This window comes from Protopterus annectens, chromosome 5.part0 (assembly GCF_019279795.1).
Source record: "Protopterus annectens isolate FY-2018-M chromosome 5.part0, PAN1.0, whole genome shotgun sequence".
NCBI classification, from domain to species: Eukaryota; Metazoa; Chordata; order Ceratodontiformes; family Protopteridae; genus Protopterus; species Protopterus annectens.
The window spans coordinates 340257704-340278268 of NC_056735.1; the positions used below are offsets into that span (position 1 = coordinate 340257704).

Below are 20565 nucleotides of genomic sequence, written 5' to 3' on the forward strand. Positions count from 1 at the left end.
CTCAATATCGGCAGTAGACCTGTGAAAGCCAACTGTTGTACTACTGAACTGTATCATACTCACAGTATCAATGGCACAGTTGTGCCCATTGACAATGAATGTCTTATTTGTGCAGGTCCCTCTGGTGTAACAGTAAGGCAGCCAGTCCATGCTGGTGAGTATGTAATAACATTCCTTTAATACTTATGATAGTAATAGTAATAATACCCTAAAATGGTATTGCTATGTGTGTGATTGCAGGTGTGTCTGTGTCTGTGTGTTTGTATCTCATGTACTGAGGAGTGTGCATGTGCCCATGTGTGCATGTGCGCATGTGTGCATGTGCCCATGTGTGCATGTGCCCATGTGCGCATGTGTGCATGTGTGCATGTGCCCATGTGTGCATGTGCCCATGTGTTCCTGTGCCCATGTGTGCATGTGTGGTAACATTGTGTGCACATTGTAAACTGTGTTTCCTGTCTTCTTCTCACAGGTTCTGGTGCTGCTCTGGTGGTGTGCAGCAGGGAACCTGAATCTGCTGCTGGGGATAGTGATAATGATGATACCTGTGTAATGGCACAGGGAGGTGTGCCAGGGTCCGCCAATCGACAGTACACAGCTGTCAACCCCATCAATACGCACAGTCATCCTGCCAATACATCCATTGTCACCAATATCCCTAGGTGATGGACAGCATACAGTGGGCATTGACCAGGGTAATGTGGTATCAGTGGCACATGCATCCCCTCACAGCAGCCATGGCCAGAGTCCTGACATGGTACCACACAGGCAGATGTCCAGGGGTTCTCGTGGGAGCATCCGTGGTCGTACTGCCCCTGTCAGACGTGCCCACAGAGGTCTTTCAACCTCAGCTATGTTCAGGGCTGTAATGCAGGCACAGTCACATATGGAACGATACACCAGACAGGGTCTGAGGGAGCTGAGAGCACATCGCACTGCTATGAATGACACTATGAGTGACGTTGCGGCTGCCATCCGTAATTTCACCGAGGTCATTGACAGACGTTGGGGGGACACATTAGATCTGTTCCACAACTACATGTCCATGAGCCAGGGCAACGCAGGGCAGTTGAGGCGTCGATGTGGACGAATGCCAGCAACAGCAGCTGGCAGTCGTCGCGGAAGACAACAAACCCGCGGCCGCTCCCATAGTGCCAGTACCAGCCCTAGCAATGCTGGGTCTGTGCTGTCATCAGACCGCCCTAGGAAACCACGTGCACGTGGCTCTGGACAGTCCCAGCAGGGACATGTCTCCAGTCAACAACCACCTGCTTCTGATGACAGTACCCAGTCTGGCTTAGTACCTGATACTGTCTGTAGCACCCCTGCCAGGCACAGGTACCGTGTCCATGGCCAGAGACAGTGATCTGTATGACCTGGCAGGTACAGTCTGTGGCTGTCCACAAACACCCGTATACGGCAGCCACAAGGTGGAACTGTGTGCATGCATACACACATGCATAATGCTAACACCTAGGGCTAACACATACACACACACACTGCATCAACATTGCCCCATCTTCTACGGTTGTTCCTCACTAACACACACACACATACATGTCGATTGGTTGTATCAGTGGCAGACTCAGGCATACCAAGTACACACCCTGTGCATATGATGAAACTGTGCCACCTCCTGCAATCTGTAACATCGATGCAGGACCGGTTAACATGGTGCTGATGCACAGGGTGACTACATGGATTTGTAGTAATATTATCATGTTGTCAACTGTACAGTGTAATGATATAATTGTGGGTATGTCCCAGCATGCCTGATGCATTAACAGTATGATTGTTATTGTATTGTTTGGTACACCCCTATTAATTACCATAGTGTAATGTCTGCACATCTTTGCATTCTGCTGGTAAGGCTGTAAACAGAAGGCCACCTACATAGGTAGCACAGGGGATAAGTAAATGGAAGTTATGATACTCAATGGTGGACATGTAAACCGCAAGATGCATGCAGTACAACCTCTACTCTGCATGGAGAATGTTGATATCTGTGCAGTAATAGACAACAGGTTCAAGACTCCCAAGAGCACCCTAGCACTACCAGGTTACACCTCATACCATGCTTGACAGCCCCAAAACACACAACTAACTATAACAGGAGGTGATTCTCATCAAATGTCAGGGATACTGTGGTGGCAGGACAGGTAGCATACAGCCTACTAAGTTGGGGAATGCTGATTGAGGGCTCAGTGTCTGTCATTATAAATGTGTATTAGTTCTGGTTTAAGCAGTTGGGCTTCAGGCCAGTTATTTGACATTACAAAGGTTCATGGTCTGCACTCTTGTGGGAGGAGAGGCTTGACTCTGCCCGTCTGAGCTGGGAATTTCTGGCTAAAGGCTTATAGTGCCTGCATATTTGAACTGTTTCTTACTGAAATTGGTACACCTTATTTGCTGTAGCATAGACTAGATCCATGCCTGCTGATTGTAGCTTTGTTTGTATGCTTGTTTGCTTATTTCCCTGAAACACTAATTCCATGAAATGCAGCTTTACAGCGCCTCTGTGGATCCCTAGTGACATGTGCATTGCTTACTGTATGTATGTCCTTGTTTCACTTGACAGAAAGTTAGTGTTTGTCATTTATGCAATTAAGTTACCTGTTACACATTGCATTTGAGATACCTGGCGCTTGCTCACTAAAACATTTATATATGCCAGCACTAACAAATTAAAAGCACTACACCCTCACAAACTCACCTTGCATACCTTGTTCCCCATTGGCCCTTTTTGTTAATTATAAAGGAATTCCCAGTACTATCCTAGCATGTTCAAAGGTCAGTTGTCAATCTCCTCCATGGTCCAGCTGGTGAATCTGGGAATCTAGAGGCAATGTTACAACTGCCTCATTTACACAGTCAACCCTCTCCTCCTCCCCACAAATTCCACCACATGTGAGAGATGCAACCATATACCCAAACTGCAGGCTAAGCTCTCTCAACTCAGTACTGGCAAAACCTGTCAGGAGGAGAAGGAAACCACGGTCACTACAATTCCAGTCTCACATAGACCTACCACGACAGCAATTCAAACAAATAAACACACACAACCATACTCAGAGTCTCTAAATAAAGGTCTGCCTATGCAGCAGACACACTCCAAAGCAGACACACAAGCAACCGCTACCCCAGAACAGAACGCGTGCAACACATAGCTCACAAAGCCAGTGTGCCGAACAGTCACAGCATGTAAGGCTAAACAACACACCTGCTACACTTGTGATGGGTGCCTCTGTCATCAGGTACACTGATGTCCTGCTCACCAGGCTGAACAAGGAAAAGGTCATGGTGAGATGCCTGTCAGACGCTATGATCTGCCACATAACACAAGCACACAGGTCACTCCAAGGTATGTATAAATATGACTCAGTCAGTGTCCATGCCAGTGTGAATGACCCGAGACATACCTCCCTGGACTACATGATGAGAGACATAGAGGAGCTCTCTGAGCATGTGGCCCAGACTGGTATGACCCTGACCTTGTGTAGCATCTTACTCTCACTAAGAATGATGCCACAATATATAGACAAGATGATCAATTCAGACAATTGGCTTATGTTTCAGTGTCATTCAAAGGGGATCCAATGCCTGTCAGCCTGGGATGACATGATCAACAAGCCACACTGCTTTGCACCTGTCACCCATGGGCTTTCGGATATTGGCAAAGGCTCTTGATACACCCATAGTGCCTTTTTTAGGCAAGGCAAGGCTCAACAGACAAGACCACCTCCATAGGTATCGCAAGGGATAGGAAACTAATAGTAATGCTACTCAATGCCAGCAGTGTAAACCTCAAGATGCATGCACTGGAAACTGTCTTTAGCATGGAGAACATCAATATCTTTGCAGTAACAGAATCCTGGTTCAAGGCCCCCAAAAGCACCCCAGCACTGGCAGGTTATACCTCATACCATGCTTGTCGGCCACATAACTTGCACTGAAACAGAACAGGAGGGGGAGTATCAATATTCATCAAAGATACACACACCTCCAGGTTGGTGGCACAGCACGAAGCATCAGAGACTATCCATGTGCAACTAACAGTGGGTAAGACTGCCTTCCAGTTCATAGCCTGGCACACACCACACTCCCAAACCCAGGTAACCCACTTGGCCTACTTAAGAATACATTTATATCTGCAGGTGTCTCCAAACAACAATATATTGGGCAGCTTCTTTACCCATACATAGACTGTGAGAATTACTGTAGCTCCAACACCCTAGGTGTAAAGTTCTTAGAATCCATACACTCAATTGCTATGGAATGACTTGTTACCACTCCCACAAGTGGGGAATACATGCTTCACCTGTTCATCACCAGCATGTGGACTATATGCTCCAAACCAGAAGTGTATCCCTCGCTGGTAAGATGACACCATAGACTACTCTCACTGTATATTCACATACCAAATGCAGCCCCTGCACAGAAAACCACAGTCATAAAGTTGTGTAATGCAAATTACATGTATTCACATGAGGCAGGCTTCACACATGAACTATTTCAGGTCACAGGTACATATGTCTATGTGGCACATACATACCTCATGTGTGCATTGACATTACTGATATGATCTATGTCATATAATATTAAGAGCAACACCCCACACACATGGACAAACACACACATGGCATTTGTAAGATTCAAACCCCTACCTAACTATGTTATGACACTTGAGAGAGATGCATTAGTAGAGCACGATATTCGTATTACTGGTAGGTTACCCTTCTCCTGCTGTACTTATAGGGTGCTGACATCATCAGTGTTTAGAATAAGGAATGTGCATCATGCAGTGTGTTCTTGTAGTTGGCAAAAGGGACATTTTTTTCACACAGAATTGCATATACAATAACCCCCCTCACCCAAACTGAGCCTTTGCAGGATTCAAATCCCTATCTAATTATGTTATGACACTTGAGAGAGACGCATTAGCAGAGCGCACTATTCGCATTACTGGGAAGTTTTCCTTCTCCTGCTGTACTTATAGGGTGCTGACATCATCAGTGTTTAGAATGAGGAATGTGCATCATGCTGTGTGTTCTTGTAGTTGGCAAAAAGGACATTTCTTTCACACAGAATTGCACACACACTAACCCCCCTCACCCAAACACACACGCTGAGCATTTGCAGGATTCAAACCGCTATCTAACTATGTTATGACACTTGAGAAAGATGCATTAGCGGAGCGTACTATTCACATTACTGGGAGGTTTCCCTTCTCCTGCTGTACTTATAGGGTGTTGACATCAGTGTTTAGAAAGAGGATTGTGCATCATGCAGTGTGTTCTTGTAGTTGGCAAAAGGGACATTTCTTTTACACAGAATTGCACACACACTAACCCCCCTCACCCAAACACACACATTGAGCATTTGCAGGATTCAAACTCCTACCTAACTATGTTATGACGCTTGAGAAAGACACATTAGCAGAGCACGCTATTCGCATTACTGGGAGATTTCCTTTCGCCTGCTGTACTTATAGGGTGCTGACATCATCAGTGTTTAGAAAGAGGAATGTGCATCATGCAGTGTGTTCTTGTAGTTGGCAAAAGGGACATTTCTTTCACAGAATTATACACACACTAACCCCCTTTACCCAAACACTGAGCATTTGCAGGATTCAAACCCCTAACTAACTATGTTATGACACTTGTGAGAGACGCATTAGTGTGAGCACGCTATCCGAATTACTGGGAAGTTTCCCTTCTCCTGCTGTACTTATAGGGTGCTGAGAGCATCAGTGTTTAGAAAGAGGAGTGTGCATCATGCAGTGTGTTCTTGTAGTTGGCAAAAGGGACATTTCTTTCACACAGAATTGCACACACACTAACCCCCCTCACCCAAACACACACACACACACACACTGAGCATTTGCAGGATTCAAACATGGATGTGACATTGCAAATTCAACCCCTGGGATCTCCACTGTGTCCCTGCTTGACGGAGGCACAGCACACTAGCCTTACATGGTACCTTCTGTGACCTACTTTACAGAGGCACAGTAGCCTACTGTACTGGGGAGGCAGATGCCAAGCACACTCTGGCTAAGCTTGTATTCCCTAGGGCAAACAGCCTAGTATTGACCTCTACACCCATATGTTTAATTTTCAGATGCACAATATTTGTTGCTGATAAACTATTTGCAGGTCTTTATTGCCATAGCTTTCCCTGTTTCTGTTTACAACTTGTGTATCTGTGGAAGATGTTTGAATATGTGTGGGATCCACTATTTAACTTATGTCTCTGTAGTCATTTAACTGTGTGCACTGGGCAGATTGCTGTATTGTGGTTGGTTCCTGGTTTAACACATACAAATACCAGATATGTGTGTCCAACTGCTAAACTGAGACATGGCCTAAGTGTGTGAGCATGCCCAGTTCAGGCATATTCCATGGCTTGTTGCCTGACATATGTCTCATTTATCAAAGTGTGCGAGCATGCCCAGTGTGTGCTTTCCATATGTTGAGATCTTCAGTCCACCACATTTGTGGGTGTGTGTGAACTTCAACAATATTTCACATTTATAGTTGTGTGTTGGGAGTCATGTTGTGTACATACTGCCCAACTGCTTTGTGTCTGAACCCGACAGGGATTATACTGTGCCTGCAGGGTTTCCATGGGATAGTTTGCATACAGTTGTCAACATCCTTTCATACTGACCATACACTGTAATATTGTATAGTGTACTAGTTCAGTACTTTCACTGTGGTGGACAGTATCCTGGGTTTCAGTCCTATCACTGCTTTAAATATTCATAGTGAGCACACCAGACTGGTTAAGGGCCAGTTGTGCATGTATGACCATGCTGCATTTTGTTCGGATATGGACTACTTACACCAGGCTTGTCCAACATTGGTAGTATATTCCACAACTTGGGTGGACATTGACAAACACTAGCGATGTGCCCTAGGCCATTTCTACTGCTAGTCAGAGAGTGTGTTTGTCCTTCAACACACATTGTAACTGGAATTTGACATGACATATTTCAAGGTTAGTATACTGTGCCTCTGTCTACCCATGACATAACAGTGATACCCAGGGTAAACCTACCATCTCCCATCCATTCATCATGATTCCTGTTGAGGAGAGTCAATGAGGGACTCTCTGGCTAACCTGTACTGGGAGTTTACTCAAGAGTGGAGTGAGCTTCTGGGTTATGGATCAATCACTACAGCATGTCCTATGTATGTCAGTGCTGGGGTTCAGGTTTCTCATGTGCATAGCTCACTGGCATTCAGATTGTACAAGGTGCAGCATGTTCATTGATTCCAGCTTGGACATGGCTTTATACATCAGGCACAGATTGCCTCTGGGCAGGCAGTATGGCACTGTGTGGAGCTGCGGTTTGTTTAATCAGGCAACACATGGCATCTGTTTGAGCTCTTTGATCCTCCTGGTGGGGTACTTTTCAGGTCATTCCAGTTGCTGGAGGTGTCTGCTGAGGTACATCCCACAGGGGCCATTGTACTCAATTGTGAGGCTGATGAAGGATGACTGAAGAGGCACGATGACCTCCCCTGATCTAGATCTGACTATCTTCATGATTAGGTGGGTATATGGTATGTTTCTGTAACCACTACAGCCACATGGTTGTCAAATGCAAGATATCTATCAAATTGTGTCCCCAGGTCTCTTATTACTTCTAAAGTACTTAATGGGTTAACACCTATGTGGTAATTGGTGGGCACTTACTGTTTATCCACAGGGGATGACTATACACCTTTCTGCAATTAGCTTGATGACATGGCTCTGGCACCAGTTGTCTGTTTCTATGTGGCCTTTTTGTAGTATGCTTGTGTCAGCTGGAGGGTCAGATAAGTTGCCCAGTTTGTAGTCCTCTGCAAACTTGTTCAGACAGAGTCCTTCCATGTTGGCCTGTACCTATGGGAAATATATACCATACAAGGGAGGTCCCAGGACTGAGCCTTGTGGGATGCCAGTTGTAGCTGGTTTGTAGTCTGACATGGCTGCAGCATGTCTGACCATGTCAGTTCTGTCCTTGGGCTGGTTTGCAACCCATCTACTGACATAGGGGTTTATATTTAAGCTGGTGAGCTTATCTATAATGAACACATGGGGTATTGTATGGAAGGCTTTTGCAAGGTCCAGATAGGCTGTGTGGACCACATTCCCCTCATCAATGGCCTTGATGACTGTTTCAAATGAGTCAGACATGGTTAAGGGGCAGGATCTGCCCTTAAGAAAGCCACGCTGGGTAGGGTCCAGTGTCTGTAGGTCCCCAATATCTTTATTTCTGAGGTCCATGATGATCCTTTCCATAGCTTTTCAGACCAAGCTTGTCAGGATTCTGGGGTGATAGTTTGCAGTATCCATTCAGGCACCACCTTTGTGGAGAGGGACCACTGTTGCTGTATACTGCTCTTTGGGTACATATCCTGTGGTAAGGCTGAAATTGAGCAGTAGTGTTATTTGGCATTCCATTCTTCTTGGAGTTCATGTTGGACACAGCCCAGGACACCATCTCGTACCATTGATGCTGTGTGTTTTGCTTTGAAGATGCTACCTGTTACCTCAGCATCTGCAATGTCAGGGGGCCAGCACTCTGCTGTGATAGATATTTGTCATTTTGGGGGGGGGGGGTTGCACTGAACCTGTCAGGTTGGATGTTGGCAATGTGTGTGAGTTTGGTGTATTGTTTGTAATATTTGGTAATTCAGAGCATATCTGTGAATTCCCAACAAGGATCCTACCATCAGTTAAGACAGCCTTGTGATTATCCTTAGTGTCCTGTACAATTTGTATCTCCATAGGTTCATAGGTTCATACTGGGCTATCTGCCCTAGGGCATTTATCAGCCTAGCCAGAGTGTGTGTGGCTTTCACCACCCCTTGCTATGTGGATATTATGGCCATTTAGGGTTCACTTTACTGTGCCTCTGTCTAGATGTGACACACTGAAGACCCCCAGTGTAAATCTACGATCTCCCATCCACTTGGCAAGATTCCTGTTGAAGAGAGTGAGGGGCTCTGCCTAACATGGAGTGGGATTCTGTTCCAGAGTGTAGGGAGCCTCTGGATTAGGAATCTGTCCCTCCAGCACATCCGATTTATTTATGTGTTGAGGTTGTCATCTGTCGCTCTCGCGGCTCTGATGGCTTTGGATTTTCTGAGGTGGAGCATGTCCATCAATTCTGTATTGGACATGACCTTGTACATCGGGCATGCATCGCCTTTGAGTATGCAGTATGTGACTGCATACAGCTGGGGTGTTGTCAGCCAGGCAGCATATGACAAATGTTTGACACCCTTTATCCTCTTGGTGAGGTACTTTTGAGGTCTTTCTAACTGCTGCAGGTGTCATGTACGGTACATCCCAAATGGGACATTGTACTCACTTATGGGCCTGATAAGAGAAGAGTATAGGGGCACAATGACCTCTCTTGATGTAGATATGAATCCTTTCATGATAAGGTGGCCAATATAGGTGGTCTTCCTAGCCACGTTGGCAAAGTGAGTGTCGCATGTGGGGTTACTGTCCACTTGTGTCCCTAGGTCCCTGATTACTTCTTCCATACGTAATGGATTACCACATATGTGATGATTTGTGAGTACCTTGTTTGGTATTTGGGGAGACATTCATACTCTCCAGTGTCTTCAGGAAGGCTGAGTGGTGTTCCTGAGTCTGAGAGGGTGGTCTGTAGCATGCTACAAACTGTACAGCGGTTTTGCCTACAGTTAGTTGCACATGGATGGTCTCTGATGCTTCGTGCATTGTCAGCAACCTGGACGTGTGGGTATCTTTGCTGAATATGGATACTCCCCCTCTTTTTGTGGTTTGGTCCAGGTTTTGGGGCCGAAAAGCATGATTTGAGGTATAACCTGGTAGTGCTGGGGTGCTCTCAGGAGCCTTGATGCAGGTTTCCATCACTACACAGACATCAATGTTCTCCATACTGGGGAGGGCCTCGAGAGCATGCATCTTGTGGTTTAGACATTTGGCATTGAGCAGCATTACCCTCATGTTTTTTCCACTTATGTTTTCTGGGGAGGTGGGTTTGTCTTTTCAGCCTTGCCTACAAAAGCACTATGGAGGTGGCAAGAGCCTTAGCCAATATCCAGACACACAGGGGTGACAGGTGCAAGCCATCCCTGGCAAAGCAGCGTGGCTTGTCAAGCATGACATCACAAGCAGACACACATTGTATCCCCTTGGAATGACACCAGTAATTGAGCCAATTGTTAAAGCTGATCATTCTGTGTTTGTACTGTGGCATCATTCTTGGTGGGGGTAGGATGCTGATCAGGGTCAGAGTCATACCGGCCTGGCCTACATAATCGGAGAGCTCCTCTATGTCTCCTTACATGTAGTCTAGGGAGGTACGTCTCAGGTCATTCACACCAGCATGGACAATGACTGAGTCATATTTGTACTTGCTTTGGAGTGACCCGCATGATCGTGTTATGTGGCGGATTGTAGCAGCCTACAGGCAGCTAACTGTACCCTGTTCCTTGTTCAGTCACGTGAGCAGGACATCAGTGTGTCTGACTATGGAGTCACCTATTACAAGTGTATCAGGCATGTTTGTCTTTACGGGCTGTGACTGTTTGGCACACCGACTTTGTGTACTATGTGTTGCATGTGCTATGTTTGGAGGTAGTGGTTGCTTGGGTGTCTGCTTTGGAGGCCTCTGTTGATTTGGTGGTTTTTAATTAGAGCCTCCAGGAATGTTTTTGTGTGTTTATGTATTTGGTTTGCAGTTGTGATAGGTCTATGAGTGGGTTTGTGGTGTGTGTGGTTACCTTCTCCTCCTGACTAGTTTAGACAGTACTGAGTTGAGAGAGCTCAGCCTCCAGTTTGGAGACGTGCTTACATCTCTCACATATATTTGTATTTCTTGGGGGGTGGAGGGGGTTGTCTGTGTACATGGGGCAGGTGTAACATTGCCCAAGATTCACAGATTCAACTTGTTGTAGCTGGCCTTAGTGGATTTTATGACTGGCCATATTTTATTGCCATAATACTGATCAGAGATTACTTCCCTTTTTGGGTTTGCGCTATCATGTGGTGACTTCCTCATTCTCTTGCATGGTTTAGTAATGGCTGTGGTCCACTATGCCAGATGCCTGTGTGTATGGTATTGGGCCTTGGTTTTATTTGGGATTGCATAATCAATGCATTCCTGACTGTGTTCATAGAATGCATTTATAAAGGGTTCTGAGGTGTGGCCCATATTTTCCACAGGCACAGGGCCTTTAATGGATTCCACATCAGTTTGGAGGAGTGCAACATTTCCTTTACACATGTTTTTCACTGTGGTTTTCTGGCCAATGACTGTGGTCCGGATGTGAATATCCAGTGTGATTACTCTATGGTCTGATCTTACCAGTGAGGAATACACTTCTCATCTGGCCATAGAGTACCCATGTTGCTGATTATCACATCCAGTATGCTTACCCCTCTTGTGGGAGTGGTACATTGTTCCTGAGCATTTTGGTTTATGGATTCTAGAAACCTTTGGCCTAGGGTGTTGGTGCTGGGATAATGCTCCCAGTCTATGTTTGAGTATTTTCAGTCACCCAGTATAATGTTGTTTGGAGAGCTTGATTTTCCATGTGTTCCAACGTAGGTCAAGTGCAGTTTCTGGCATTAGGAGGGTAGTCTGTAGCAGGCTACAAACTGGCAGGCAGTCTTAGCCACTGTTACTTGAGCATGGATAATCCATGCTGCCTCTTGTTGTGGTACCAACATGGGGGTGTGGTTATCCTTGACAATTATTGCTACTCACCCTCCTTTTGTAGTTTGTTCCATGTTTTGGGGCTGTAAAGCATGGTATGAGGTGTAACCTGGTAGTGTTAGGGTGCTCTTGTGAGCCTTAACCCAGTTTTCTGTTACAGGACAAATATCAACATTCTCCATGCTGAGGGGAGTTTAGACTGCATGCATCTTTCAGTTTGGACATATGGCATTGGGTAGCATTAAATCTAGGTTCTTATCCCTTGTGATACCTATGGAGGTGGAGCATCGTGTCTTGCTCAGCATGTCATCCCAGGCTGGCACGCATTGGATCCCCTTTGACTAATGGCAATACTTAAGCCAATTATTGTAATTGATCATCTCGTCTTCATATTCTGGCATCATACTTGGTGAGGGTAGGATGTTAGTCAGGGTCATCATGTTTGCATATACTACATGGTGTTACATTGCTTAACACATGGCAATCATGCCTCAGGTGGTGCTGCAGGGCTGTCTATGTTGGATGCACATACTACACTCCCTGTACATGTTTGATAGCAGGTTGTGTCAACTTAGGCATCCCTTTTACTATATGTGTGAGTCAGAGAGAGGTATCATTTCCTGGGTTCCTACTGAGCCAGTGTATGTGCTATGCGTTGCCGCTTTGCCAAGGCCAAGGCATACTGGGCACGCCTCCTTCTGCCTACTGGGGCAGGCTCAGGTTGTTCCTCCTCCGAGTCACACCCTGCCTGTGATTGGCTTGGCAATGGTGGGGGGTTGTTTGGCCCAGCCCTATGCTGGTCCTGCTGCAGCTGTTTTCGCAGAATCATATTATGTAGCATAGCACATACCATGACGATTTGGGTACATGTAGTTGGTGAGTACTGCAAGGTTCCACCCGATGTGTCCAGGCACCGGAACCATGACTTGAGCAGCCCAAACACATGCTCAATTGCATTTCTTGTTTGTGTGTGTGCCTCATTATGGCGTTCTTGTTCAGGTGTGTGTGTGTGTGTTTCTGATGGGTGTCATCAGCCACGGCTCCAGTGCATAGCCAGCATCCCCCACTAAGTGACCATGTGGGATGTCCCCATTGGCAAATGTCTGGTACAGCTGCGTCAGATGCCAGATATGGGAATCGTGGTAGCTTCCAGGGCAGCCAGCACACACATTCATTATTATGCCCTGGGCATCACACATGACCTGGCAGTTGATGGAGGCAAAGCCCTTGCAGTTAATGTAGGCCCTACCCCGCTCAATGGCTGGTGCTTTGATACGTATATGCGTGCAGTCTATTGCACCCACTACCTCAGGGTATTCCGCTATTTGCTGGAAGAGACGCATATTGCTGGCCATTACCTCACGGGAATTGGGGAAATATACATGCTCACCAACATGTGCTGACATGGCATCCAGGAACTGGTGCAGTACCCTGGATGCTGATGCCTGTGATATCCCCATCATATCACCAGTTGGTCTCTGGAAGGTACCTGTTGCTAGTATTCTTAGGCCAACACATACCTTGGTTTCCACTGGGATGGGTTCCCCTCTGTTGGTTCTGTGTGTGAGGCGTGGCCTGCACAGCTCAACAATTTGCTGCAGGAGGTCTCTGTCCACTCTATAGCACTCCACTATCTCCAGCTCATATAAGCCCTGGTAGGTGACCCTGGGCCTGTACACTCTTCTCCGTCTCCTCACTGTGGGTTGTCTGGCAGCATTTGCATAGTCACCACCCTCAGCAAGTTGCATATGTCTCCTTATAACAGCTATGGCAGCCCCTAGCATTTTTGGTCTGAGTGAAGCTTTTTCAGTTTTCACTTCTAGTAGCTTACTCCTCTGTTGCAGTGTCTCTTGAGAAAAACATTATGCACTGTTGTTTGCAGAGTTTTAAGTGCTGGGCTGGGCTACTGTTCTGCCTGTGTAATTGCCTGCTTTTGATTGTTTTCACCTGCTAGCTCTGCCAGTAATTTCTGCTAGCTTACTGCTATTTCCCCTGCTTCCTTTTTCCCCTTCTGTTTCCTCAGGGGGGACAACACGCATACCAGCAAAAACACACTCACAGTGGCTAACACGCACGCACACATGCTTAGACGGGCTAGAATCTGCTTATTTGGGTTAAAACGCGTGCACACCAGCGCAAACAAGCATACAGGTGTTTAAACAGGCTCCTACATGCATATTCTGCCTTAAACGCACGCACTCACGCTTACACGCGTGCACTCTATCTTACTCGTGCCTACCAGCGAGCACATGCGTGTATGCACGCCCAGCAAGAAACTTTGGTGTTATCCATCATGTACACCTTCCATTTCTTGGCTTTCCCATGCCTACTTGTTGACACTCCTCTTTCCATGATGTGTGACTGACAGCTTTCACATGCCACTGTGCTCCAATGAGCTGCATTCCTTTCATACATTCCCCCCTGTGATGTCACCTATCTCCTACTCTGTTACTCCCCCTTATCCTACTCCTACACTGCACAGATTGTGCTCATTTTCTATGTAACAGTGCGATTCACTATCCTACCACTCATTTACATAGGATTGCCTACTAATGCTTAGTTACATGTCTTACACTCCGATTCCCCCTTAGCAACCCCTACTCGGTGGCCATGTTGTTTTACCCTGCTATTCCCTACCATTGTATACTCATGCTTTGCATAAACTCACATTTGTGGGTTTAATATTTTTATTTTTTGGTTTTTTATAGCGCAGCCGGTTTGTGCGATGCTGCGCTACGTTTAAACATCGGCAATCGCCGAAAAAAAATATTTTTATTTCATGTTTGTATCAGGGTACGTTGCCAGTGGCCACATATTTGGCCATTGGCATGCTGCCTGCGACATTTGCAACCTTTATTTGGAGCTGACAAGGCTCCATTGTGTTATTTGCAGAATGGTACTCAGTTATCAACTGAGTACATTTTTGCAGATAACACAGCTCTTACAAGGGCAGGTTTCTGCTTCCTGGATCGCAAATTTACCTCATTTGCATGCCTTTCGGCTGCCAGTGAGGTAATTCGCATATCCACTCCCTGCCCGTGTAAGAGCCGTTTTAGGTGCTCTCTTACACGCACATTCAGGCTGTTCCTGGATCGCGATGGCTGCATGGAGTCTTACACTACTCTTAGACTCCGTGCAAGCCATCGTGAATCCTGCCCAGTAACTATTACATTTGTAATATGTTGTAAACAACTTAAAATATCTCAGCAACAGTTCAAGTTACATGCATACTGTTAGCAGGATTTTATTCATCTAGCTGAGAGCTTTCATATGAGGCTAAGGAGTTCTGTCTGCGTTACTTGGCTGTTTAGAATTGTCACATTTTTCTAAATATCTCTTTATAAATTAATATCATAAAAACAACAGTTAATATCTATTTACCTGTACTAGACAGAGGTCAAATATTAATGCAGTTGAGTTTGCCATTGTGTAAGCTTTAAGATGAAATTGTTTAAAACCTTGTACATAGCATAGTTTTGTAATTATTGATGCAAATATGAACAAGCAATATTTGACACCTAGGAGGTCTGTAGGAGTTAGCTGCAGATGCACCTGGAGGCATCACTCGGATGTAATGAGTGATCGTGACTGCCATTATCAACTTTTTAAGTTCATTTTACCCCACATTCCTCTCCGCACACAAAATTATCATGGACAATTTGTACCTCTGCTATTTATACACCTTTGTGAGACCTAACTAATTGCCTCACTACATATGGATGTTATAAAATCACTGTCTTGTGAATTATACCTGTCCTTTCTGGTAGTGACTTCTCTCTGCCAGACCATCAGTCCAGTTTCTTGCTGGTCTTCACCAAGTACTGCTCCCCATTCTTCTCCAGAGTATCTTTAAATGTGTAGTAAACATTTCCTCTGATGCCTGCCATTACTCTCTTCTGTGCATTGCTTATATCTCCCTTCCCTTCTGACTCTTTCTGCATTCATCTTCCACCATCATCCTACCTCTCCATGCTGCTTTTATACCTTCCCACCTAATGGCCAACCATTCTCCACTCTACTACTTTTTCTGCTGGATTCTACATTTCATCCCTCAAAAAAGTAAATTTCCTATTGTCTCAGTGCCACACATTCCATATATATATATATATATATATATATATATATATATATATATATATATATATATATATATATATATACACACACACAAAATTCTTACCATACATACCTTTCCACATTTGCCTTCTGTTTTATTGTGATACTGTAGCACACCAGAAAGCCTGGCCTACTTTAGTTTTTTTTAATGCTGAAATTCCCCCCCGACAACTGGATTAACAATTTCCATCATGTCTTTTAATATTGAGGAAAAGGCCTTAAAATGCTAAATCTGTAATGGTTCAGGCCATGTGGCAGGCTTAGCAGTGTTGCCTGATCCTTCACCTTACTAATAGACATTGCTCCTATTTACTTTGTAACCACTTCATCACTTTACCCACCATGTTACCCTGGGCTAGAATTACCATCGCCTTCTTTTTCCCATCTGTCACAATCATCCTTGATGACTAAACCCCCTCTTTTGTAACACTACTGCTTCCTGTAGCGGCAGCACCTTCTTCTGCTTTATCCTGTTAAGCAAATTTTGTTATCATGATTAGGACATTCATCCCAGCTGTGTTCCACATAATCAGAGTAATTCCCCTCTAGCCCTTCTATTTCTACCCCCTGTCCTTCACTTCTGCTGGAACTTGTTCGAATCCGGTTTGTGTACCCTTATACCAAAGCTTCCCCCTCCCTTACCCAGAATGCCACAGACATCCGGCTGCATAGCCCCAGCTTTTGACAGCCTGTGCAATAGTCTCCATGGTCAGAGCCATCCTATCCTGCATGCCATACTGCCCCATTACCCTGTCCCTCCCACATACTGCAATGTCTTAAAATTCCTTCCTTACCTCCATTGCTATGTCTCCCTCTCATCATCCACTTATGCTAATCCTAAATTTCCTGCCACATGCTTCAGAATAATCCATTTTCACAACTTACCTTCTTACTTTCCCTAGAATCATGCCTGTCATACCCTTACCTCTGTCCCTGTTTCTTTCTTTACCTCCCTGTGATCCTGCACCTTGCTGTTTTCTTTCTAGTCTAAACTTGTTTCCCCTTCCTTCAATTTTTATACAGTGACCCTTTTCTTCATATTGTCCTGCTCTCAGCCACGCTGAAGGGGTTTATCCATCACATCTAGTAACAAGTCCAAGTTCACAGTCATACTTAAAACCTTGGCCTTTATATTGGATCTCTGTGGTGGTTACTCTCTAGTCATAGTGACTGGATTATTTTAGCGTCAGTTTTTATTTTATTTGTTGACCTTTATTACCCACTTGAGTCCCTCACCTTTATAACCTCTCTCAGTCTTGTCAAAGCTTGTCCTACAACCAGGACTCTTGTTAAAGCTGGAACTCAGCTAGCAACTACTACCAGCTGTTTCTTTCATGCCCACCCCACCTCCCTCCTCCTTCAAAGTCTCCAGACATTATTATCCTACAGATATCTTCCCTTTCATTCACATGGCAAGCAAGCTGTTAAGGAATATTTAGCGTGACATAGTGGTTAGCATTGCTTCTTCACAGCACCTGATTCTTCATTTTGCTTCCTTGCTGAGGTGCCTTTCTTTGCAGAGTTTGCATATTCTCCTTGTTTCTGAATTTTCACATGCAGTAGGTATTTGACAGTTTACCACGTTGCTTGTAGGTGTGTGTGTCTCCTGGAATAGACTGGTATCCTGTTCTGAATTATTTTATCTGCGTGGTCCCCACTGAGTGAGGGGAGAGACTCCAGCTTCCTTGTGACCTGAACTGGATAAAGTGGATATCAATAAATAAATGAACAGTTATATCAACAACTAAAACTCCACACATCAATAACTAATATGGATACACTACTAATTGCTAAACTGCAGAACAGTTGGTATACAATAATATGAATGATGCTAAATGAGGAACAATAATTTACCTTTATTAACAGTGATGTAACAGTGTTTTCATTGCAGTAATATAGTAATCTGCATTTTACTCCATTTACTGTTTTCCATTCCAGTTCCAGTGTTCAAGTGTTCAGTATACTCCTTCAAAAGAGCAGTTTTAACATTTTCTTCACTAACATTTTCTTCACTATCTCTCAAGTAACTAGTCAGAAGAGACATGTTATAGCATAGTGCATTCAGAAAACAACTCTGTATTTTGTTCCCTTTGCATATATACCAGGAACATGTCCCCTTCCACAAAATATGTACTCTTCTTTGTGCAGTAATACATGTAGTTACATATCATAGGATCATAGGAAGTTACTAGGCTATTGGCCCTGAGGCCCTTACAAGCCTAGCCAAGAATTTAGCCCATGTTCTGACAAGTCAGCATCTGATGCCCCTGTCTAGCAGGGACACCGGAGTAATCCCAAGGGTGTATTTTCTGTTCCCCATCCAGTTATCCAGGTTTCACCTAAAAAGGGATAATGAGGTACTCTGCTTGACGTGGAGATGGAGTCTATTCCACAGAAGTGGGAGTCTCTGGGCTGTCCCGCCAACCAGTCCTGTTGATGTCACAGGTTTACCATCATAATTTCGACAATGATTTGTGCGAGTAAACACTTACTCGAAAAACATTGTTGAAATTAACCTTAGCGAATGAGCATAACTAATTAAAAAAATGTCAACAGTTCGAATTCGAACTGTTGACATTTTTTTGAACTTACCTTAACATCCAGTGCCATTCACAACATGTTTAGCAGGGGGAAAGCCCCCCTGCACCCCCACACCCCTACCAATTATATATACTAATTCTGAGGATGCACTAGAATGAAGGATGCCGAACTCACAAAAGTGCAAATGCACACCAACATTCGCTCATTTGTGTCTTCGGCATCTTTTTCGTAACATTTGCATTTGCAATTTTAGGATGTTGCAGCACTAGTGAAAAAACACACAAAAGGCAAGCATAATCCAAGGAAAGGTAACTCAGCAGACAATTAAAATGTTAAAGTTCCAATTTAATGAGCGCTTTTGTAGGGGTCAGTGCCCCAACTTCATCAGACCTGATGAAATTGGGGCACCGACCCCTTCCTTGGATTGAACTACTTGCCTTTTGTGTGTTTTTTCACTAGTTCATTTTGCCAGTTTTGTATGGATGTTGCAGTACTCCTTTCACAAGTAATTGATTGAATATCCACCAGTCGACCATATGATGGTAAACTGATCTCACATACCAGGTTGGGTTTAGGTTGCGTGTGCGGGTTATTGGAGTGGAGCTAAACTTGCGGATATGCAGCAGTCCCATCAAGGCCTGGTCTGAGATTGCTTTGTATGCCAGACAGAGCTCACCTCTGAGGATTTGGATGAGACTGAGTAGAGGGACAGGACTTTTAGCCTATTTGTGTAGGGTAGACGTTTGAGGCCATGGATTCTCCTGGTGAGGAACCTCTGTGGTCTCTCCAGTTGCTGCATGTGCTTTGTGAGGTACATGCCGAAAAGGGCGCTTTACTCAGTACTGGGTCTTATAAGGGAAGAATACAGGGATGTTATGACCTCCTTGTCCCTGGATGAGATACCCTTCCCAATGAGGTGGGCTATGTAGAAAACTTTCCATACAATGGAGGCAATATCGTGGTCAGAAGCCAGGTTGCTATCAACCTGGGTGCCCAAGACCCTCACAACTGATTGCGTGCTTAGGACCTTGGTATTAATGTGATCATTTGTGGGGACGTCACTCTCCTCAAAGGGAATGATGATGCATTTTTTTGAGGCTATGTTTCTGGCACCAGTCATTTGTTTGTGTGAAACCCTCCTGGAGGATGTCTACATCACTAGGGGAATTGATGACAGTGCACAGCTTGCAGTCATCCGCAAACCTGGTCAGCCATAACCCATTGGTTTTGGCCTGCACCTCAGAAAAGTATATCCCAAACAACAGAGGCCTCAAGAACAATCCCAGAGGTACCCCACTTGTATGGGTCTACTGCTTGAGGTGGCTTCCCCTATTTTGACTAGGTGGGTTCTATCACTAAGCCAGTTTGCTACCCATCTGGTAACATACATATTGATGCCTAGTTGAGAGAGTTGATCTATTATACCCAAGTAGAGAATAGTATCTAAGGCTTTGGCCAGGTCAGGGTAGGCAGTGTGCACCATCTTCCCCTCGTCCATGGCTTTGGTGACTGTCTCAAAGAAGTTGGCCAAATTTAACAGGCATGACCTCTTCTTGATGAAACCAAACTGTGTGGGATCGAGTGTTTGGAGGTTGCCAATGTCCTTGTTAATGAGGCCCAAGATAATCCATTTCATGGCCTTGCAGATCATCCATTTCATGGCCTTGCAGATTAGGGTAGTCAGGCTGCTGGTTCTATAATTTCCTGGATCAGTGAACGCTCCACCTTTGTGCAAAGGGATGACAGTGGCTGTCATCCACTTGGCTGGGACAAAGCTGGTATTCAAGCTTTGGTTGAATAGGGTGCCTAATAGTGCTACAAGTTCCTGCCTGAGTTCAAGAAAGATGCAGCCTGGGATGTTATCAGGTCCCATGGAGGCTGTATTTCTTTGCCTTTGAGAGGACAGTGATGACTTGCTCCATAGAGATGAGGAGAGGGGGGCAGGTGCTGGGGATGTCCTGGTTTACTGATTGGGGGACAGAGGGGTGAAGTTTTCACTGAACCTGTCTGCCAACAGGTTGGCTATATCTACGGCATTTGTGTATGTGGTGTCCTTGACCACCAGTTCTGAGCAGATCTGAGTGCTTCCTTTGAGAGTGCAGACATATGCGAAGAAGACCTTATGATTGTCTTTAGTAGATGCCACCAGTTTGGACTCGAAGTTTGCTTTGGAGGATTTCACTAGTGCTCTGATTTGCTTGTTC

The 20565-nt window shown here is 45.0% G+C and overlaps 1 protein-coding gene across 1 annotated transcript in view; it reads left to right on the top strand.

Annotated features, from left to right (window-relative positions):
• LOC122802617 (ornithine transcarbamylase, mitochondrial-like) overlaps nucleotides 1–20565 on the top strand; it is a 479979-nt gene that overhangs the window by 155587 nt on the left and 303827 nt on the right. The gene's annotated exons all lie outside the window — the stretch shown is intronic.